The sequence below is a fragment of the Mesoplodon mirus genome (genome assembly GCF_964341445.2).
Source record: "Mesoplodon mirus genome assembly, chromosome: 17".
In the NCBI taxonomy this organism is placed as follows: domain Eukaryota; kingdom Metazoa; phylum Chordata; class Mammalia; order Artiodactyla; family Ziphiidae; genus Mesoplodon; species Mesoplodon mirus.
Genome location: NC_138993.1, coordinates 18,090,454 through 18,114,998, shown reverse-complemented (window position 1 = coordinate 18,114,998; position 24,545 = coordinate 18,090,454). Strand labels below are relative to the sequence as shown.

At 37.6% G+C, this 24,545-nt stretch overlaps 1 protein-coding gene and 1 pseudogene across 7 annotated transcripts in view; one reads left to right on the top strand and one right to left on the bottom strand.

Annotated features, from left to right (window-relative positions):
• CAB39L (calcium binding protein 39 like) overlaps positions 1-24,545 on the bottom strand; it is a 105,594-nt gene that overhangs the window by 60,528 nt on the left and 20,521 nt on the right. The window contains exon 1 of one of the 6 annotated variants that reach the window (XM_082602652.1): positions 21,799-21,882. The exons of 4 other annotated variants lie outside the window; for them this stretch is intronic. The gene's annotated coding sequence lies outside the window, so the exon portion shown is untranslated. Of the gene's footprint in view, positions 1-18,126; positions 18,265-21,798; positions 21,883-24,545 lie in introns of those variants that run through there. One more of the 6 variants, XM_082602653.1, reaches the window with a different exon arrangement.
• On the top strand, positions 21,910-22,768 carry LOC309792623 (protein ILRUN-like; annotated as a pseudogene). The gene has a single exon. The product of its transcript is annotated as a protein ILRUN-like (transcript).

Here is a 24,545-nt window from a genome sequence, read left to right as displayed (position 1 = left end):
GTAAAAAAATTAAACCATCACATTAAAATAAATTTCAAGAAAGTTCAGAAATTACCATTCTTTTATCTTTTATTCCAAATAGGACTCACAGATAGAAATAATGCAATCAAAAAGTACACCTACGGCAAATAATTGGGCCAATAAGATTCATTTTTAAAAATCAATGGGATGGAGATTACATGAGTATATGTATTTGTCAATATTCAGTGAACTGTTCTCTTAAAATGGGTACATTTCATTGAATGTAAATTTTAAAATAAAAAAAAGTACACCTAAAAGTTCTACTGTATTTGTTGCATCCCAAATAGGCCTCTTCCCACCACAAAATCATTGATTACCTTCACAGATATAATAAATTACAAAGCATATCATTATTGTTATATATGTTATGATATCAAATCCATTATAAAAAATATTACATATGTCAAAGTACCTTCCAATAAATGCCTGCTATCCCTCAACCATTCCATTTTAAAATATACTTCCTAGATGTAATTAGAAGACACCACAATTGCATTTTGTACTTGAAGACCTATAGAAACGAGTGAAAATCAGTGGACAAAGTATAAATAAGAACTTTCACTGATCATCCTTTTTCTCAGTTCAAAATGACTAAGAATGAACCTGTTTTTATAAGTTTTGTTAACAGAGTTTGAGGGAGCACCATTTTCAAAAATGAACAATTTATATAGAAATGAAAAACTTGTAAGAAGTGTTTTATGCACCCTTACTCATTTGGAAGCCTTGATCAGACTTATATCAGAATAAAAACTCTTTCACAAGAAAAAAACCCATGTCCTTGGGAATTGCTCCTTAATTCTAATGTATTGTAACCACTGAAACAATTTAAAAATAGAACTAGTTTATGAAATTAGGAAGACATACAACTACCAATTTATTATTATAAATATTAACCTACTAGACTACTGTTCCAGGAAAAACAACCAGAAACTTCATTCACAGTAATGTTTCTGTTGACAGCTCCAGTCACTTGTTGGAGTTAAAATTTTCTACATCTATTAGTTAATAAAGATTGTCAATGGATAATAATTTTACATTTGAATTTCATAATCTCAATTTATAGCAGAGATCTGAAGCTAGGTCAGTATTCCCAAAGACTAGGAAGTGTAATCAAAGAATCAGTTCTCACTGAAATTCACAAATGGCTATTTTTCACAACAGAATTATCAAGAGAAACTTGTAATTCTTTTTTTTGGGGGGGTGTCTTTCTTGTAAGCATATACATATACAAAATAATCATCAAATTTTGGTTAGATACTGTTACTGGTATTAAGGCAAAGTTTATAGTTACAGTGTGAAATACAACCATTTCATAGCTTCAGTAAGCCCTGTGCCTATCTATGAACTCTCAATCTATAAAACATTAACATGGGAGAATAAAGATGAATGTGATTTAGCTGAAGTTATCTCTCATCCTATAGACTTCCAGGATTGTAAAGTTCTTCTGGATGGGTAAGTTAATATGACCTCTCATCCTTCCACAGCTGGAAGAGACTAGATGAGTTTCTGCTGGAAATTTAAGACATATAAGTCATAAAATTAAATGTTTATTATTTCATTTAGAAGCAGTAAAGATTTCATCTTAAACCAACCATTTTAATTACCAGTGGAACACTAAGTATGTCCATAATTAAGAAGCATGCTAACATAGATTTTTTTCCTTGTTAAGGGAATCTCAGCTAAATATTATCTTTAAGCTGCATTATAAATCTATACATGCATGTACACAGACATCCATACCTCAGAAATGGAAAATTGTCCAAACTATTCCACATTATTTCATTCAATCATTCAACAAATATTTATTAAGCACCTATTATATGCCACTTGGGACTACTCAAAATCATTACTTTTAAAATATGATTTGAAATAGAATATAGGAAGTATTTTTTGATCAGATGGAAAGGTTTTTCTGCCACTAAAAATCATCTAAGTATAATCTGCATTCATTGTATTGTTTATTTCATTACATATGTTTACTGCAGTACTAACTTTAACATTTTATATCTTGGCCTTTTAGAAAAACTTAAAAAAAAAATTGAAGTATAGTTGATTTACAATATTGTGTTGGTTTCAGGTATACAGCAAAGTGATTCAGTTATATCTATATATATATTTTTCCAGATTATTAACCATTATTGTAGAGAAACTTTTAGGGCCAGTGTAACTAAACTTAATTTGGATAGACCTAATTTGAGTTTTCCGTATAGGCCACATTTCTTCACATGGGTCCTAGTACACATATGCAAATACATAATTCTTCTGAGTTAAAGTTGACACCTTACTTCAGAATGTCCCATGTACTCAAGATACCAAGCTTGTAAATTGCCTCCCCTCATCACCATCTCTACTCATTCAGGATTACCCCCAAGTTACACCACAGTCTTTTTTCTCTTAACAGTTAGGCCTATTCTGTACTACCATTGTTTTGGTTACTTCTTAAAATTCAATTGTTGACAGGCCTTCTCTTTCTCGTAATGAAAACTGTGTGCCCCTAAACCCCTTTCCTTTTTGGGGTACCTTAGAAAAATTACTCAGTTCCATTTTTGTAAACCAAAGAAAGAGTTCAGTCCCTATCTGGTAACTATATATTAGGTACCTACTTATATGCCAGACACTGGGCTAGATCTCAGAAATGGCTGATAAGCATAAAAGCAATGGCTAGAAATATTCCTGTAGCAAGGAAAAGAAAAATCACTGATTTTAATATAAGATTAGATCTCATAAACAGTGCAATTAATCTTGGAAGCTCATAAAAGTACCTAGAAATGCTGTTTATAAACATACTGCTTTTCTTCAAGTATTAATATTTAGGAAAAATAATGTCTTATTCAACCTGTAATTGTTTTTATATTTAGTTTCATCACTGTAATCGATTTTCTAATATTTTTCAGGGTGGCAATGGATTTTCTATTGTGTAAGTGAAATATAAACTTAGGCTATAATAAACACCAAGCAATCATTATTTGTTAAATTGTTTCCCAGAGAAGATGGTTTCCAAATTCCCAACAACCCACTCACAAATAAACCTCTAAGGTACAAAACACTTGGAAATCGGGGATGGCTTATTTTTTATTTCTATATTTACAATCCTATAGGCTTAAGAAATGGTGCCACTACAAAGATAATATCAATGAATTACTAGTTTAAAATAAAAAATTATTCGGAAGATTGTGAAGCTACGTGCAAATCTTCCATCAGTCTAAGGACTGAGTGTGGGAAATTCTGTAAAGAAGTAAAATTTGGTTTGTGATATAATCTCTATTGTATTTATTTTTGACTTCAATTATAAGATACTAGTCCTGAAAAGGTTTTCACAGACAAGCTGAGTTTCTTTTTATACACTGGTCAATAGGTTAAAAAAACTCCACAAAACAAAACTTGTTCTACAGGCTTCTGCACACATACAGGAAATATTAGAGAAAGTACAGTAGTTTTACATTATATCTTTTAATTTAATAGGTTCATTGACACCCTGCTTAAGTTTTCATTTCTGCTAAGTTGTTCTGCCTTAAAGGATTCACTTGAATCAATAACTAAGGACATCTTTTTTGAGGCTAGCAAACTAGAAACATTGCTTAGAATGATGCATCTTTAAGCAATGACTCACTTTTGCAGCTAACAATATATACTTCCTTCTTACACAGAAGAATGATTACATGCCTTCCATCGATGCCTTTAAAAAAACATATAAAATTAGCATACAATCTCCCAAGTTAAGATTGTACAAATGAAGTTTTTATTGGAATGTGAATATATATCTTAAGAGTTTTTTCTTTTTTCTCTTCTCTATTATTTACATACATATATGCATCTGGTTAAAATAGTTCTTCAGCAGAACAACAATATTATATAAGAGTTTGGTGCCAGCTATAAGAACAAAATAACTGCCTTATTCCTTAATTTGAAATGTGCACTCATTTTGTATCAAATGGTAAGTTTGATATGTAAACTGTCTAATTTTTATCTTCACTCCAGAACTTTGAAAAAAATCATGTGTCACTTATTAGATCTAACAGAAGCATTCAACATTCAAATTACATATCCCTTTGTTTAAGGGCATCATTAATATTTCTAATTGAATTATGAGGGAATGCTGTAATTTATAATATTGATAATATCAAACATCACAATGATTATTTTAAATTTACTGAAAATAGACGGAACAAGGTAACTTTTGAATTTTTATTCAGTTGAAAGAGAAACATGGAAAATGGTATCCTGCCACTATTTTATTTTTGGAAACTCTTTGTAAATAAAAACCCATTTCCAAAATAAGATATTCCATGGACACGGAATAGTTGGTAATGATTCAAGTGCCTTAGGCAACAGAGAAGTATTGTTTTGTAGTTGTTTTTTAAAACCTCTCCTAGTAACTGCAGTTTATCATGCACAAAGAAACAAGGTAACAGCACAGCTTAAAATGAAAATATAAGCAATAACTGTAAAACCTCAACTAAACTAAAGGTTATCATATTAATTCCATCTCTGTGAACCATTATAGGTAACCTGGTTGATACTCACCAAATGTTACAGAAAAGCCCAGGCTCACCTAAGCAAAGAAAAGTAGACACGTGGTGAGGTGCTGAAGACAGCTCTCTCTGGGGCTCAAAGCACTTTAGATGAAGTAGCCTTTATCTTCCATTTAATAGAGGGTGCCTCCTATTACCAAAGCGTGGCAGAGAAGAGTTTCCACAATCCTGTCTTGACTTTCTGTCTCCCTCTTTGAAGAGTAAGTTACCACCGGAAAAAGTTAGCAGAAAATGATCACTGAACACTCACACAGGGCAGCTGTAAATTTCCACTCTCTTTGCTTGCTCTCAGATTCCAAGCCTTGCTTGTCTCTTAATCTGTCACAGGCAGTTCTGTTTCTGGTCAAACCAGCTTGCTTATGAGTTCTCCTCTCCTCCTCTAATGCACTCTTTTAGATACATACCACACAGTCACAGCTCCCTCTTTTCTTCCTCCTTCCCAATCATGCAATGTCACAAGAATGTGTGTAAAGCAATTAAGTTGAGGCAAATTTAATTCTTGGCCAAAGGAAAAAAAAGAGTCTAGGTATAAACAAAATTTTTTTCTCATCACATTTTTTCCTTTTAAGTCCTATACTTGTTCATGCATGGTTTTGTCAAGAAATTAAATTGGCCTGACCATCTTGTTTAAAAATTTAAATAACAAAGGCATATTGATAGTGATAATAACAGATTCATTTGCTAATATGTTAGTTCCCCAGGGAAGATGCTATTCCCAATCATAATAAGAAAGTGTAGCAAGTAAATACACAAGTATTATTATTATTTTTTTTTTTAGAAAGTTTTTTTTTTTTTAAGAGTATCTGACCGTTGAAATTGGAACTCTTTTTTTTATTTTATTTTTATTTTTTTATTTATTTTATGGCTGTGTTGGGTCCTCGTCTCTGTGCAAGGGCTCTCTCCAGTTGTGGCAAGCGGGGGCCACTCTTCATCGCGGTGCGCGGGCCTCTCACTATCGCAGCCTCTCTTGTTGCGGTGCACAGGCTCCAAACGCGCAGGCTCAGCAATTGTGGCTCACAGGCCTAGCTGCTCCGCGGCATGTGGGATCCTCCCAGACCAGGGCTCGAACCCGTGTCCCCTGCATTAGCAGGCAGACTCTCAACCACTGCGCCACCAGGGAAGCCCAATACACAAGTATTATTAATTTAATCTTGAGATTTTAAAAAAGCAAGGGAGGCGGCGCGGGTGGGGGTGGGGGGTGGGGTGGGGCACTGGCACAATGGATAATGCCTCTGACTACGGATCAGAAGATTCTAAAAAGCAAGGGAGGTGTTAGAATGAGTATTCATAATTTAATTTCAGTGTAATTTTGTGAAAACTTAATTCTTTTAAAATACGGTATATTTTGGAACTTAGAATCAATTTAGTTATAAAAAGGAAATTACAAAGAACATAGAGAAATATTAACACCAAAACTATTAAATGGAGCAGCTTACACCATTTATGTGCAAACCAAATGTAACTATTTGGTGTAGAATGTCTCCCCCTCCCTCCCCACCCCATCACACAAAAGCACTATTTGTCAGGATACGTAATACCTCTTCAATGAGAATTTTAAAAGCTAAAGGTTTCAAAAAACATTTTTTCATTAATATACATGTATAATTATAGAGTAAAATTTCTTAAAATTAAGGACCTTTCTGCAAGGTTTGAGGATGAGGAATTAGGTAGAGTGGGATGGCTAGTGACAGGCTTAGATGGCCTTTATTAGATTCTTTGGAGTTAAAAGGTATGCTTGGAATACATGCTAGCTCTGTGAGGATGCTAGTCAGAACCTGCTTTGGGGTTTTCTTTTTTTAATTAATTAATTAATTAATTAATTAACTTATTTTTGGCGTTGGGTCTTTGTTGCTGTGCGCGGGCTTTCTCTAGTTGCGGCAAGCAGGGGCTACTCTTCGCTGTGGTGCGTGGGCTTCTCATTGCCGTAGCTTCTCCTGATGCAGAGCACCAGCTCTAGGCGTGTGGCTTCAGTAGTTGTGGCACGCAGGCTCAGTAGTTGTGGCTCAGTGGGCTCTAGAGCACAGGCTCAGTAGTTGTGGTGCACGGGCTTAGTTGTTCCGCAGCACGTGGGATCTTCCCGGACCAAAGATCGAACCCGTGTCCCCTGCATCGGCAGGTGGATTCTTAACCACTGAGCCACCAGGGAAGTCCTCTGTTGCAGTTCTTTAGTGCCAAAGACTTTTAGGTTCTCTGTCTCCCACTAGGTTTCCAATCAAAAGTCTTGTCTCTTCTAACAGATCTCCCAATTATAGAGCTGACAGAAATGGCTGTTAGACCTATTATTACTTCAGTCTTACTCTCTGCAGAACTAAAATATCTCTAAGAATATGAGCTTAAATAAATTGAAAGGTAATTATTTGTACTTAGTTGTTTATCCTTACGAAAAATAAATGAATAAATCTTGTCTTTCTTAATCTAAATATCATATATATTAAATACATATTTCTTAACTTATATATACTTATTTTAAAATATATATTTCTTTATCTGGCTTATTTAAAGTACAGTTTAAAAATTTAAATATGTTGGGCTTCCCTGGTGGCGCAGTGGTTGAGAGTCCGCCTGCCGATGCAGGGGACACGGGTTCGTGCCCCGGTCCGGGAAGATCCCACATGCCGCGGAGCGGCTGGGCCCGTGAGCCATGGCCGCTGAGCCTGAGTGTCCGGAGCCTGTGCTCCGCAACGGGAGAGGCCACAACAGTGAGAGGCCGGCGTACCGCAAAAAAAAAAAAAAAAAAAAAAAAAAAATTTAAATATGTTACAAGAAAGTTTTAACACCTAAAAATTAGGCATCAAGAAGACTAGGGCTTCCCTGGTGGTGCAGTGGTTGAGAATCCACCTGCCAATGCAGGGGACACGGGTTCGATTCTTGGTCCAGGAAGATCCCACATGCCGTGGAGCAACTAAGCCCATGCGCCACAACTACTGAGCCTGTGCTCTAGAGCCCGTGAGTCACAACTACTGAGCCTGCGTACTGCAACTACTGAAGCCCATGCACCTAGAGCCCATGCTCCGCAACAAGAGAAGCCACCACAGTAAGAAGCCTGCGCACCACAACGAAGAGCAGCCCCTGCTCACCGCAAGTAGAGAAAGCCCGTGTGCAGCAACGAAGACCCAACGCGGCCAAAAATAAATAAGTAAGTAAGTAAGTAAATAAATAAATAAATAAAAGAAGGCTAGAGATTAGTCTGCTGTTTGTTATTTCAAATTAGTAGTTCTGTAAATCTGGAATCTTATTTCCTATTTTTAAAGAAAAAATAAATGGAAATTATCCCAAAACCCTAAAGGGTATTAAGAGCCTACTATCTTTTAAAGATTATACTCAAAGAGCTCTGGTATAACTGAAGAAGTTCAGAATTTGTAAGGGTAGCACTTAGAATAACTATAAGGCTGATTTTTTAAGTCACTTTAAAATTAGACTTTATATCAATCTGTGATGGAGTCTAAGGCACAAAATAAAGATAAGGCATTTAATACATAATTAAGCAGATTGTCTGCATATGAATGTATGTTTATATTTGATTCCTACTAAATACGATTTTTTAAGATGCATACCAAGAAATCACAAAAAGTGACCTTATATTAGGCCACAAAGACATCAGTAAATTTTCAAAGGAGAAATAGTGCAAACTTCATTCTGTAAATATAACACAATAAAACTAGAAGTTATTTTTAGATTTTTCAGAAGATAAGCAAACTGTTCTTTAAAAATACCCTATTAATACCTGAAAATTAAAAAAGAACATTCTTTCAAAAATTATTTGGACAGAGAATTAAAAGTACAATTATAGGGACTTCTGTTTCAGACTATGATGGAGTAACAGGGACTAGATTTACTCTTCTATCTTACATAATTAAAAAACTGGACAGAATTAATAAAACAATGGTTTTCAGACACTGGACACCAGGCAGCTCAGCCCAGTAATCCCTAAGAGAAAGGAAACAAACAAAGGTAAGCTTCACAACTGCCCCAGTCTGCAGAGCAGGAAGGGGAACCCAAACAGAGCATGGCAGTCTCCCTGAGTTCAAAAGACAGAGTTGATCATTCAAGAAGGCCAATGTGGCTAAAATTCACAGGCAAAATACCAGAGAGGGAGAGCTGCAAAGAGAGCCCCAGAGATCTGCAAAAAGTTCCCCTCAAATCTTCACTGAGAACTGATCAGTGCACGTCCATGAGAAAATTCTCCAAGGCCGAGGAAAGAACCACTGGAAAGAAGCACGCTGAAGAATTCCCACTACACACACAGGCTGAGAATAAATAGGTCATGTTCCCAACAGTCAGAGTAAAGAAATCTCATAATAAATGGGAGATTGGGTTGAGTACTCAGAAAAATATTGCCTCAGTAGCAGGACCAAATTAGTCCTAAAGGTTGTTCTGGTCCCCCACGCCCAATAGAGCTTACAAGTGAGCTTGAAAGGATCAAATTGTTTCCAAATAACTTAAGTGTATCCTAGAGTAGAATTAAAATTTTTTAGAAATCTAGCACACAACAACATAGAATCCACACGTTTAGCATCCAATCAAAAATTACCAGGTATGCAAAAAGCAGGAAAACACATGCATAATAAGGAGAAAAACTTAATCAATAGAAAATAACTCAGAAATGACACAAGTAACAGCATTAGTACAAAAAGACATTAAAACAGCTCTCACAAATATACTCCATAAGTTTAAGAAAGTATAAAAAAGCATAAGTATGTTAAGGAGAGCCCTGGAATATATTAAAAAGACCCAAATCAAATTTCTAAATGTTAAAACTACAATTTCTGAGATAAAAATTATACCAAATAGGATGAACAGATTAGACACTGCAGAAGAAATAATTAGTAAACTTGAAGACAAAACAGAAGCTATCAAAGTGAAACACTGAGGGAAAAAAAAGACCAAAAAAAAAATTAACAGAGCATTCCTAACTATGGGAAAACTTCAAGCAGCCTAATATATGCATTGTTTGAGTCCTAAAAGGAGAGGAGAGAAAAGGGGAAACAGAAAACAATGTTTGAAGAAATAATGACTAAAAATTTTCTAAATTTAATGAAAATTAAACTGAGAGAAATGAAAGAAGAAAAATACAAATCTACTACTATAGTCCAAGATATAAATACTCTTCTTTCAATAATTCATAGAAAAAGTAGAAAATCAGTAAGTATATAAAAGACTTGAAAAGCACTAAATACAATTTGATCTGATACATATCAAACATACAAACATAGAAAATATGTTCTCTGATCACATTAACTTAGAAATCAATAATAAAAGATATGAGAAATTCCCAAACATTTGGAAACTAAATAGCACACTACTAAATAATCTATTGGTCAAAGAAGAAATAAAAGCAGAAATTAGAAATTATTTTGGGGAATTCCCTGGTAGTCCAGTGGTTAGGACTGGGCACTTTCATTGCCATAGACCCAGGTTCGATCCCTGGTCAGGGAACTAAGATCCTGCTAAGCCATGCAGCATGGCCAAAAATTAAAAAGGAAAAGAAAAGAAAAGAAACTATTTTTAACTGAATGAAAAGGAAAACCTAACATCAAAATCTGTGGGATGCAGGTAAAGAAGTATTTAGAGAGATGTGTTTAACATTAAGCACTTATATTAGAAAAGAAAGCATGCCTCAAGCTAATGACCTCAGCTTCCACCTGAAGAAACTAGAGGCATTAAGCCCAAAGCAAGCAGAACCAAGAAAATAATAAAGAGCAGAAATCAATAAAGTTAGAAACAGAAAAACAATGAAAAAAATCAATGAAACAGAACCTGATTATTTGAAAAGATCAATAAAATTGCCCAACATCTTACAAGACAAAGAAAAAAAGACAAAAATATCACTATCAGGAATGAAACATTAAACCATAAAAAAGCTATGAGAAAATGCTGATATTTATTTGATCTCTGAGTAAGATAGTTTTTTCAGACCAGATCTATTTAAGAATAATGTTTTAATTTGTTAAGCCCTCCCTCCTCTTCCTTTATAAAAACTGACTCTGGACTTTTCAAAAAACCAAGACAATTCTGTTACAGCAACTTTTGAGAATGTGTTCTGTGGTGCCATTTAACTTGTTCTTCTATCCCCTGTATTTCCTATAAAAAGGAAATTAGCTCTGAAAGCATAATAAAACATAAACATTTTTTACAAGATAAGTTCATAATGAATCACACCAAGAGGCAACAGTCTCATTGTCCCACTATTAGTGATCTATGTTTGATGACTGAGTTAGGGTAATAATAGCACATTTCTTTATTGAAAAGACATTTCCCTTTTTGACTAGCTAGTAGGATATAGACTGATATTTTTTTCAACCTGCAAATATGCAATTCTCTCTCAGTGCTTCCTCCAATGATTTTAGTATTCATTGGTGATCCTTCCCTAAATCAATTACTTCATCAGGGTTGCAAACTGGAAATTTAAAAAATTCTATTCTTTCTATGTATATTGGCTGGCATTGTTTTGTAGTGAAGAGCTTCTCCTCAACTATACTTCTAATTGTTTAATTCTCTTTATTTAATTACCAATTTTGAGAGTAGGAAGCTAGTAATATTCATTTCTAATGGTGGCAAATGAGAGATACATTTTTTTAGTGGGGGAAGTCTTTCTCTTCTCTTGAATATCACTATAGGTTCACAAATTTTTATAAATTCAATGTTTCAATCAATTACAGGCATTATTCTTTTGGGTGCTGTCCTTGTAGCCTGGGTTGCCCCCCAAAAGCAGGGTCTGAAGCAAAAGACTCATGTAACATTATTTTAATAAGAAATCCAATCACAATGAGCAGGAATGAGGGAATAGGGGAATAAAACAAAGAAGGAATATGTCAGCCAATATGACAATGCATCATCAAGCTGGCCACCTGTTAAATCTATCAGACTGAAACTCTTAGAAGCTATATGAACTGCATTTCAGGGTCACCCCTAGGGTTCGGGGGTGGTAGGGTGGGAAAGGAAGAGGAAGAATTTATCTACTGGTTCTCATCTTGGATTGATCAAAGCCTTTCCCCAAAGGGCACTAACTCCCCTACACTTGAGTTTAACTCCTCTATTCTTCCTGGTTGCACATGTGTGTGTCTGGGCACTGAGTGGACCCCAGAGCAGTGGCCACATGGAAGCCCTGCAGCAGGTAGCAAAGGGCTTGCAGAATGACAGGAGATTAAGCTATTAGGTTATGCCTGCATGGGGGTTTGCACAGAGGTGAAATGAGACCAGTGAGTCCTAGAGGATCTGCAATGGTATATAAGAGGTATCTAAAACAATTGCTCAAACTTCCACAAATTAGGCCAGTGGGAGTCCTTTCAAGATAGCTCCTACATCCTTCTGATACAGTTTCAATAATCTTTGAACTTTCATTGCTTTCTTGTTCAACACAATGGTACAGGCTCACCTTGTATTTACTTTCTCCCAGATCTGGGCCATTTCTCCAGGGAGAAGTTTTCCAAATGTGAGGAACAGTGCACTTACCCTTGCTCGAAAGTGTTTACTTACTGCATCCAGCTCCAAGATCTCTGTTGGTTTTATGCTTTTTAATCAAATTTGAAGTAGCTCCTTATGGTCTAGCATTCTATAGCTCAATTATAAATTTACTCCCCCACCCACCCAGGACATCTAATAAACAAGGCAAAAGGAACACAGGATACCAGGAATAAATACTCCCACATGAAAAAGGGTGAGTGAAGAAACATTAATCTATAATATGTATGATATTTTGCTAGACAGGAAGAGCAAGCTTCCCTGCCTGGGAATGAGTTCCTTAGCTACCAAACTGGTTGCCCCTGGTTCTAATCTCTCTAATCCCTGGGAGAATCCTCCCTATCAATTGTCCTCCAACGTCACACTTGAGAGGGTCATTGTGGATGGTTCATGACTGACAGCTTTCCTGCTGAAGCCAGTCTACCTGTTTGGGGGCCAGATTTAGGGGTCTGGGAGTTGCCAAGGGATGACAGAACTTTCTCAGGCTTGAATTTCTTTGACAATACAACTTATCATTTGGCTTTTAATCACATTGCCTTTTGTCTTCTACTCATCAAAGCCAGAAATTGTTGAATCTGTTGTGATTTTTGTCTCTAACCAGCTTCCTTGGTCTGCCCATTACTCAAGCCCCCAGGTTAAAATGCTTCCTTCTTGGTCTCTTCTTCCAAAAAAATGGGGGAACCTCCCCTTACACCCAGGCTGCATCCTATTAGATTGCTCTGTATTCCGGGGTTGACTGCCCCACAGGCAGAAGTAGAAAAAGATGCTTGGGTTTTCGGGCTTCTCCTAGATTCTAATCACATCTTTCTCACACTTTATGCCTCCCTACTTTTGCTCAAACTAATTTAGCTCATGGCTGTGATCACACTGGAGAGACAAATACGCAGGCATAATGCTTAGGAAGTTCTTAAGCTCTCAGGTTCTGTATATGCCTTTTTAGTTATCCTTTTCCATATGAGCTCAATCTCTTACTCAAAATCCTTTGACTCAAATTCTACCCAGGTGGAGCTCTGCAAAATCACATGTTGCTCCACTTGAATGATTATGATTCATTTCATTAACCTGTGACTGCTTATTTACAATATCATTATCATGAGGAGGGTGGCTTAAAATCTGGCAATTGCAAGTGATGTCTGGAAGGTCTTAAATAAGACTTTCTCCCCCTCACCCCGCCTTTTTTTTCTACTTTACTCATATCATTGGGTCTTTCAGCATTTTTTATTGCAAGAAGGCAGAAATTTTATAGCCTTTCACCCTTACCTTGCGTGCATTCTCTTAAAGACCTCTTAGCCTAGTACACTCATTTATTACTTAAATAAATTCCTATTTATCAGTTCTATCCATCACTCCACTTCCCATGGTCCACTTCGATATTTAACTCCCTATAGAAAGGGGTCAGCCTCTATTTCCCCCACATTCTTCTCTCCTGATCAATAACACTGTAGTTACCTAAATAGATAATAAAGTTTGTTTTTGTGTTTGCTTTAATTATACTTCTAAGGTTGGTGAGGGAGGGTAAAATAAAACAAGAACTCTAGTTCTTTAACACAGAGTGTAAATTAACATAACTTTTTCCTGTAGGGATATTAACAATAAGTTGCAAAAGGCTTAAAATATTCATATTCCTTTTTATTTAGTAATTCAATGTCTACAAATTTATTCTGAGAATAGTAAGTATGCAAGGAAGAATATACAGGGATATTTATTACACTACTTATAGCGAAAAACCCCAAAACTAAAGTCCAAAGTATGTGATTGATTATAATCGCCGGGTTCCATGTGGCATGGGCATTGGCCAACCAAAGCAGATGTCCAAACAACCAGCATAGTTTCAGGCCATTCAGCATGCCTACTGAATATTGAGCAGGGTTCATTCATTAATACAGAATATCATGGTCAAGTTGTTTAAGAACATTTAAAGAAATGGGGATATATTTATTGCATAATACCAAGTTTAAAAAATCCAAGATGCTAAACTTAGTAAAGAGTACGAGCCCCCAGTTTTTGTTCTATTTTTTACGTAAATATTTCCTTCTATTTGGACATGGAAACAATACCAAATGTTAACATTAGTTGGAACACCAGTGATTACATTCATATATTCTTGTGTTTTCCAAATGTTCTAAAATTAACATGTACAGTCAGTTTTGCTACAGAATGAGGTAAGTGTTCCTAAAAATTTCCATGCTATGCAATATCATGCAATAAGAACCACAGGAATTGTGGGGGAAACAGGGTTGGAGCTCAATACTCAAAAATTTCATCAGAGACATATTTTTTCTCTTAAAGTAGGAACCTAATAAAAATAGTAGCACACTTTTACACATGTTAAGTGGTTTAAAAAAATACATAAATACCACAATAAATATGGTACTTTTCCTTGAAAAAGACCTGACATTTTGCTTGTGGCGGTGGATGTTAGGAGACTTATAGCTTGTGAATTATTTCAAAATAGTGGAAATAGGATTATCTGAAATCAGTTGGAGAGTTCTAACACCAAACATGGATGAATGTGACTCGTATAACATGTGGTACACAGAGATAGCTGGTACATGCTTGAGGTGTGTGCATGTCTATGTTTTGTGCATTTCTCCATGGTTTATGTTTTGTGCATTTCTCCATGGCTTGGTTCAGCTGGGTGGTTTTCTGCATTCATAAAACTGTACAAAAGCAAATGAGAAATCTGCATTATGCTGAAATGTTTCCTAATATATCAATCATATTGGAACAAATTTGTGTTTTCAAAACAAGTGTTAAAAGCAGAAATGAGTATTACTTTTACCACTGTAAAATATATGTATATGTATATGCTGAGTATGCTGACAAGTACTGTGAACTTATTGTTGTAATTTTGCTAATTTGGGTAACTACAGTTTTTTTTTTAAGTGGTATTTACCTCTTACTCTCACTGTTTTGTTTTTTTTTTAACATCTTTATTGGAGTATAATTGCTTTACAGTGTTGTTTTAGTTTCTGCTGTATAACAAAGTGAATCAGCTATATGCATACGTATATCCCCATATCCTCTCCCTCTTTCGTCTCCCTCCCACCCTCCTTATCCCACTCCTCTAGGTAGTCCCAAAGCACCAAGCTGATCTCCCTGTGCCATGCAGCTGCTTTCCACTAGCTATCTATTTTACATCTGGTAGTGTATATATGTCAATGTTACACTCTTATTTCGTCCCAGCTTACCCTTCCCCTCCCCATGTCCTCAAGTCCATTCTCTATGTCTGGTCTTTATTTCTGTCCTGCCCCTAGGTTCATGAGAACCATTTTTTTTTTAGATTCCATATATATGTGTTAGCATACGGTATTTGTTTTTCTCTTTCTAACTTACTTCACTCTGTATGACAGACTCTAGGTCCATCCACCTCACTACAAATAACTCAATTTTGTTTCTTTTTATGGCTGAGTAATATTCCATTGTATATATGTGCCACATCTTCTTTAGCCATTCATCTGTTGATGGACACTTAGGTTGATTCCATTCACTGTTTTTTTCTCCTCACTTCTCATCTATGCTTTTGTTTCTCTATTTTTCTCTCTTCCTAAAGATTACAGTATAGGTACAAAATACCCACCGCTGCAACTTCAGGTAGCCGAGGAATAACATTTGACTTTTCTTCAATAGTCTTATGCCAAAAAGGGAGCCCCAAAGCAAAGAATCTATTTATTATCTTAGGAGTTTGTCATGCTATCCATGTACCATAGATATCTCTAGTTCTTCTCATAATTCCCATTTCAGACAGAATTAACATCATGGCCCTGGAACTTGCTTAAAGATACTCAAATTGCTTTCATAAAAGCAGAATATAGAAGAAGTGCCAAGGACAAATGCTTTAGAGGTGTCCAAGTTGCACTGAAATAGGGGTTAATTGATAGAATGAAAACACATTTCCAATTGTCCATTAATTGCTAATCCTTGGCCAAATTTGGAAATCTTTAAAAGTTCTTAACTTCAGCAAGATAACAAAGCTTCTTCATTAGTCTGTTTTCTCTCTTATACTAACTCTGCTTCCATCTCCGCCTTCTGCTTTTTTTAGGAAGGAGGAAGCTTGAATTACAAAATTTAGGTGACATCCCTGCCCGTTGGCTGTATTTCCAAAATGTCTGAGCAATCTCTCAAAGCTGAGACCATCCATCTTTTTCTCACTTTCTAGCACGACTCTGGCCCCCTACTGGTACCGCACTGCAGTGGCAGCGGCAATATTTGGCCCTCAGCCGTAACATCTACTATGCCAGTCCAAGGAATGACTGCCTTGTTTCCCTAATGCCAAGATAAAATATATCTCTACGTATATCTATTTAGTAATAAATAAATATAGATACATAGTCTCTGAAGGCCTTTATGTGATAAACTATTCTGAACACTCTTCTCATATCAAGTGCCTAGTTTCACAGTCCATAAAATCTTTGAGATTAGGCAGACCCAGATTTGAATGAAAACAGATTGTACGTAAGTAACATATCTTTAAATTGGAGATAACAGTATACACTCCAGGACTAGTTGTGAGCATCAAGTGAAATAATATACACACATGCCTGACTTAGTTAACTGTTAAATGTTAGACACTGCTCCACTCATAAAAAACAAACAAACAAACAAACAAAACTCTAGCATATATATATATATATATATATTTTTTTTTTTTTTTTTTTTTGGCGGTACGCGGGCCTCTCACTGTTGTGGCCTCCCCCGTTGCGGAGCACAGGCTCCGGATGCGCAGGCCCAGCGGCCATGGCTCACGGGCCCAGCCGCTCCGCGGCATATGGGATCCTCCCAGACCGGGGCACGAACCCGTATCCCCTGCATCGGCAGGCGGACTCTCAACCACTGCGCCACCAGGGAGGCCCTCTAGCATATATTAAAAGTACATCATCCAACTTGCAGTTGCTCTGTCATTACTCCTGAATGGGGCAGATCCACTGGAGGAGTCACAAGCAGTTTGTAGTCAACCTCATTTATGAAACACTTAGTAGATGCCAAGTGCTATAGTAGGTGCTCCAGAGATACTCATAACCCACACACCAAGTCATTAACTATGTGTTTAAGGACTTTTAAATTTGTCTTATATACCAACTAGACCAAAAGAATTCCGTTAAAAGAATTTTGGGTGCAGCTTTTTTTTTTGGCCACACCACAAGGCCTGTGGGATCTTAGTTCCCAGAGCAGGGACTGAACCCGGGCCCTCGGCAGTGAAATCACAGAGTTCTGACCACTGGACCATCAGGGAATTCCCTGAATGCAGCATTTTTAAAAAGCATAGGATGGGAGTACAGAAACCCTGGAGTTTAGTCTAATTTACTCTAAGCAAAAGACAGAGTTGGGGTGGGGGCAAGGGAAACGGGACCCTTAATCATTTGATCTAAGTAAGAAAATTACAAGAAGTCTCAGAGGTTCCAGAAGCGGTGCAGGGATTCCAGAATATTTGTGAATTTGAGATTAATGGCAAATTATCAAGGAGATGCTCTATAACAGTGCTTTATTTTACACTCGATTAATCCACATCTTTCATTCTAACAAACACTTTGGGAGTATTTTCTATGTGACACAAAGTAGTTTTCATAATGAACTTCAATTAATATTGTGCATACTTTCAGGGTTGCTACTAGCTTATATGGTACTTTGGTAAAAGTCAGAAAAAGGGACAGGTGCAGTCAAGCAGGCGCATAGATTAACCAGCAGATAGCACCTTCATACAAAGAACAAGTACCCTTTTCACAGGCAGATGCAGCCCTGCACCAGCCTGGCACATAGTTTGATGTGACAGAAGTGGGGATGTGAGCTGGATTTCAGGCCCCACTCACTTCCCTGGCCAGGAGCCTTTGGGCAGTGGACAAGCCATACAACTAAATACAATGGCCCTGAACACTTGACAATGGCAAGGCTCTGTTACAACTTTCTTATCACTTCAATGTATAGGATTCATTCATCCAACCATCTGAGGGAAATCTGCTCTTTGGGGGTACAGAGTAAAATAAGAAATTCATATTTTATTAGGGGATATAAGACATGTACTAAAAATAACTATAGTGTAAGGCAAAAAGTTATGAATTACAAATGAGAAGACTAATGAAATACCAAAAAATTCAGAAGAGCCAAAAAAACATACCTTGAGGAATCACAGAAGGTTTCATAGGAAAGGTGCACTGAACTCAGTTTTGAATGATGGGTATGATTTGGTCACATGGAGATAAGAACAGAGCATTAGGAAGTACAAGATATAAATAACAAACAATAATTTAGCTTATCAGAAGCAAATGCTATGTGAATGACACTAAAAAAAATTTAAAAAAACAGGTTGGGATCAGATTATGAAGAGCTTTAATACTAGGTTAATGAGTTTAACTGTTAATTTGTGGGCAAAAGGGAGCCATGATGTAATCAAACTCTCTTTCATGAATATGAACGTGGCAGTGTATAAGAAGAATCAAGGAGGCAAAGAAACAGGAGGAGATGAAATTAAAGGCAATTGCACTAGTCTAGGATGGCAATGAAAGTAACTAGGCAGTGGGAATGAAAAGACTACGTGAGTATCAGAGACAATAGGTTTGGCAACTGAATAAATGTAGATGGTAATTGAGAGAAGAGACAATATGATGAGTTTCCATGCCTGTGTGAAAGAGTAGATGGGTAATATTTTCAAAATAAATAAGGACCAACGAAGGAAAAACAATTTTTTGCAAAATAACCAGTTGCTTGATATGTAACAAGTTTGAGGTGCCAGCAAGACTTCTGGATATAGATGCCTACAGAGGCAGTTGAACACATAGAATAGAACTTGGAGAGAAAACAGAGCCAGAGATATATTGGGGGTCACTCATTCTGCCAGTGCAATATGAGAGACCAAAAAGAAAGCCAAGAACAAACCTTTAAGGAACGTCTATAAGTTGTGATAGAAAAAACTGACTAAAGAAACAGTAGTTAGAGAAGGACAGGAGAACCAGAAAAGTTTACTATCACTATGAACAAAAAAGAGAGCATCAAGAATATGACGTGTGCAACAATATGGAATACTGTAGAGCAGTGATGAGCATCCTGCCTAAACCTGTAATCTAATTTCTAAGGCCCTCTTTCAATTCTTACAAACCAAAGGTATCAGGGGAAATAGGGATATTCAGAGAACCACTTAGGACAAGGAAAGGGACCTTTAAGAATTCATATTCCCCTAAAATCCTAAAGACATAGGCTGATAGAGAGGCCAAAGCCAGGCTGGGATCACCAGAGCATACCGTACTACAGCAAAGCATAAAGCAGGCAGAGGGCTCCAAGCCAGTCCTTCTGGGAAATTGGTAATATTCGTTCTGATCCAGGTAGCATGGCTCAACTGACTTGCCTTGAACACTGGATGAGAGGTTGGAGTAGTAGTCCCTGACACACAACAAATATTCCGGGGCAAAATTAGGATTGTAAGAGGTTAGGGATGAGGTAATGGAGGCATGAGCATATATTACTGTTTCCAAGTGTTTTGATAAGGAACAGAAGGAGAGCTTGAAGGACTAATGAAAGGGATTTTTGTTGCTTGCTTGCTTTTTTTTTTTTTTAACTCTCAGTAGATTGGGTGGAACAGATATCAGAAAGATGCAAGATAAGAGGATAATTAGTGAGGCAAGAGTCTTAAGCCCACAGCGGGAGATGGGATCAAGAACATAAGTGGAAAGTTTAACCCCTAAGAAGAATGATATATATCTTTCTAAAATGAAAAAGGAAGAGAAAGTGTGAGTAAAATAAACTGTCCAGGTAAAGAGAAATGAAGTTAGAAAGCACATGATTGTTTCCATTTTCTCAGAAAAGAAGGACTCAAGATCATCTGAAGAGAATGAGAGTGGAGTAATAGAATGTGCATTTGAGCAGAGTGAAAATTGATGTTATCAGAAATCATATAGAGATTTCCCTGGTGGCACAGCGGTTAAGAATCTGCCTGTTGGGCTTCCCTGGTGGTGCAGTGGTTAAGAATCCGCCTGCCAATGCAGGGGACATGGGTTCAAGCCCTGGTCTGGGAAGATCCCACATGCTGCAGAGCAACTAAGCTCGAGCGCCACAACTACCGAGCCTGTGCACCTAGAGCTGGTGCTCTGCAACAAGAGAAAACAGGACAATGAGAAGCCCGCGCACCACAACGAAGAGTAGCCCCCGCTCAAGAGTAGCCCCACTCACTGCAACTAGAGAAAGCCCGTGCATAGCAACAAAGACCCAACACAGCCATAAATAAATAAATAAATAATAAGGAAAAAAAAAAAAAAAGAATCTGCCTGTTGGGACTTCCCTAGTGGCGCAGTGGTTAAGAATCTGCCTGCCAATGCAGGGGACACGGGTTCAATCCCTGTGGGAAGATCCCACATGTCGCGGAACAGCTAAGCCCGTGTGCCACAGCTACTGAGCCTGTGCTCTAGAGCCTGCGAGCCACAACTACTGAAGCCCGCGCACCTAGAGCCCATGTTCTGCAACAAGAGAAGCCACTGCAGTGAGAAGCCTGCACACCACAATGAAGAGTAGCCCCCACTCGCCGCAACTAGAGAAAGCCTGAGTGCAGCAACGAAGACTCAACACAGCCAAAAACAAAATAAATAAAATAAATAAATAAAGAAAAAGAAAAAAAAAGAATCCGCCTGCTAATGCAGGGGACACGGGTTCAATCCCTGGTCGGGAAGATCCCACATGCTGCTGAGCAACTAAGCCCATGCACCACAACTACTGAGCCTACGCTCTAGAGCCTGTGAGCCACAACTACTGAAGCCCGCGCACCTAGAGCCCGTGCTCCGCAACCACAAGAGAAGCCACCACAATGAGAAGCCCGCACACCGCAAATGAAGAGTAGCACCCGCTCGCTGCAACTAGAGAAAACCCTCACAGCAATGACGACCCAACGCAGACAAAAATGAATAAATAAATAATAAGTTAATTTTTAAAAAAAGAAATGAAGGGGTACCAAAATAAATAAATAAATAATAATTTTAAAAAATCATATAAATGTAGTAAGAAGACAAGCTAAAGGTTATAACTTGCATACATCAATAGTTACAATTCCACTTACAATTGCGCCACAAACAATAACCAGGTGAAATACATGCTATGGTATTCCTCCAACTTCCCAATTCAAGGAATAACAAAGAATGAGGTAAGAAAGAAGTCATGGAATCCTCACATACAATATATCAATACAATAGCATCATAACCAACAAAAATGGGCTTAGTGCTATAACCATAGTCAGATGGTAATGACTCTCTTACTTCCCTGCCCTTCTTTGCTGGATATATTTTCTGTTTTTTTCCACAGTTGATACTTGTACGAAAAGTTCCTCCTTGAATCAATTAAGAACACAACATAGCTTTTAATGAAAGAACAACTCTCATCCTATCAAGAACTGACACACGTTCGTTCTCTTTTTATAAAGTACATCATCTTCCAATTTTCTGAGTTTTTACAAACTTTCACTTTGCTACAAATTATTGAAATCAGAGCTATACAAAAAATTTTATGTTGGAAAATCATATTATTTCTGTTATAACTCTTTAAAAGTACAATTTGTAAGCTGGTGCTCTAGAACCAAGAAGGAAAACAGGATCTAAAAAGAACACAGAAAGGACAAAGAGAGAATTAGGCTGAATAAAAGGACAGAAGACCCTGAGTTACAAATTATTCAGTTTAAAAATGTCCTGGGAGGGAGAAGCGAGAGGAGGCGTTGGCGGCGGCACTGGGGGCGCGTGGGGTGGGGGTGGTGCGAGAGTGAGTGAGCCGCTGAGTGAGTTTATCCCTATGGGCAGTGAGAGGCCCGGGGCCTACCTCCGAGGAGCGGGGTCGCGGCGCCAGCTAGCAGCGGGCCCCCTCCCGGTCCCCGGCCCGGCGGCGGCGGCTCAGTTGCGAGGAGGCGGGGAAGCGAGTGTCCGGCCCCAGCCACGGACGGCATGGACATGAACCTGGACCCCGAGCTGATGCAGAAGTTCAGCTGCCTGGGCACCACCGACAAGGATGTGCTCATCTCCGAGTTCCAGCGGTTGCTCGGCTTCCAGCTCAACCTGGCCGTCTGCGCCCTCTTCCTGGACATGACCAACTGGAACCTACAAGCAGCAATTGACGCCTATTATGACTTTGAGAGCCCAAACATCAGTGTGCCCTCTATGTCCTTTGTTGAAGATGTCACCATAGGAGAAGGGGAGTCGATACCTCCTGATACTCAATTTATAAAAACATGGCGGATCCAAAATTCTGGGGCAGAGGCCTGGCCTCCAGGGGTTTGTCTTAAATAAGTCAGGGAGGACCAATCTGGACATGTGAACACGGTAATGGTGAGATCGCTAGAGCCCCAAGTGATTGCAGATGTCAGCGTCCAGATGTGCAGCCCCAGCAGAGCAGGAATGTATCAGGGACAGTGGCAGATGTGCACTGCTACAGGACTCTACTATGGAGATGTCATCTGGGTCATTCTCAGTGTGGAGGTGGGTGGACTTTTAGGAGTAACGCAGCAGCTGTCATCTTTTGAAACGGAATTCAACACACAGCCACATCGCAAGGTAAGAGAAACTTCAACCCGCTTGCCTCTCCCCAAAAGAACCAACAATCAGATGAAAACAACTTAAAAGACCCTGGGGGTTCCAGGTTCGACTCGATCAGCAAAAACACATGGTCTCCCGCTCCTGACCAAACCGAGCAAGATGAGAATAGACTCTCACAGAACTCTGTAAATCTCTCCCCCAGCAGTCACGCAAACAACTTATCAGTAGTGACTTACAGTAAGGAATCTCCTCTACCCTAGGAGATGGCCATAAGAGAGCTCTGTCTGCCAGCATCTCACCTGGATTCTAGCACACCTGCTATTACATGAGATCTTGGGGACTAGAATTTCAAATAGCGAATAGCCTTTTCTGAAGTCTTTAATGAAATGGAAGTCAAACTCAACCAACATCCTCCATCTCCTTGTAGGACTTTAAATAATATGTTTTCATTCACAAAAAATAATAATAAAATAAAATGTCGTGGGAAACTAGTCTCAAAGTATCTCTTTCTACATTTTGAAGATTGTTGATAATGGAAAGTACTTTTTGACAAGATATTTAATTTTCAGATTCAAACAAAGACATTGACAGCAAACAACACATAGAATTATAATAAAACATATTCACTGAATGGAAAAATATCTATGGAATTAGTTCAGTAACTATAGTTGGATTTCATTATCTTTATAAAACACATTTTACCATAACTCTGAAGACTTATAAAACATGATCTAGAATAGGAGAAATGATTATAATCTATTAATAACTACTGACCACAGAAAGATACCTTTAATAAATACAAACACAGAATGGTATCTCGTTTTACAAATAAAATACAAACTAGTATACTTTTCTTGCTATATTAATTATTTAAAAATATCTTTTAGCCTTTTGATTTCAAAATAAATGCTCACTGTAAAAAAAAACCTAACTTTTTATTTTATATGCTTCTCTATTGCTTGAAAATCCCCTCCCTTCCTCTTCTCTAATTACACTCCTCAAGGTTAACTACTAATAATAGTTTAGTTTTATTCTTCCTGACATTTGTTTCCAGGCAAACACAGACAGACATACATGTTGTTCGAGTATATACACAACTTTTAAAACATGGGATCATACCACACATACTGTTTTATAAGTTATTTGTGTTTCTTAATAGTAGATCCTGGATTTCTTACATGCCAGATTTGATAGATAAACTTCATTCTTTGGGCCTCTCACTGCTGTGGCCTCTCCCGTTGGGGAGCACAGGCTCCGGACGCGCAGGCCCAGCGGCCATGGCTCAAGGGCCCAGCCGCTCCGTGGCATGTGGGATCTTCCCGGACCGGGGCACGAACCCGTGTCCCCTGCATCGGCAGGCGGACTCTCAACCACTGCGCCACCAGGAAAGCCCCAAAACTTCATTCTTTTTAAAGAGCTGCATGGTGTTCCTTAATATTGGTGTACCAATTTTGTTAACCACTTCTCTACATGTAGATATTACAGTAGCTGCTGCTCCCCCGCCCCTTCTATCTTATAATCTATTTTTAACTTATTCACTGATAATACAAGTATAAATTAGGATTAAAAATTATGATGCCAGTTCTCCTTTGAAAGAAGCTGTAATGTGGTCATCTAATAGTAATAAACTTTTTTTTACTTTAAATAAAGATTTTGGCCTTTCATCACTGATAATCATATGCAAAAGTTGTCATTGTTTTCCACACAGTGTTATCAGCGATTCTGAAAATTTTCACATATAACTGATTTTCAAATTAACTACACATTATAGCTTAATTCTCCACTATCACTCAATTACATGTAACAACTCTTTATTGGTGTTTCTACAAGCCTACTGTAGTATGGCATTGTTTAAGGAATTAAAAATAAGTCTTTCACAAAGGACTTGCCTTCAGGGAGCTTACAACTTTTGGGGAAAAAAACTTAGTTACGTATATGAAACAATGACACCAGAATATAAAGACTGGAGAAAATGTAAAGGGAAGAAAAAATAATCAAGGGACCAAGTATTATAAGGTACAATATAGAGATTACCTA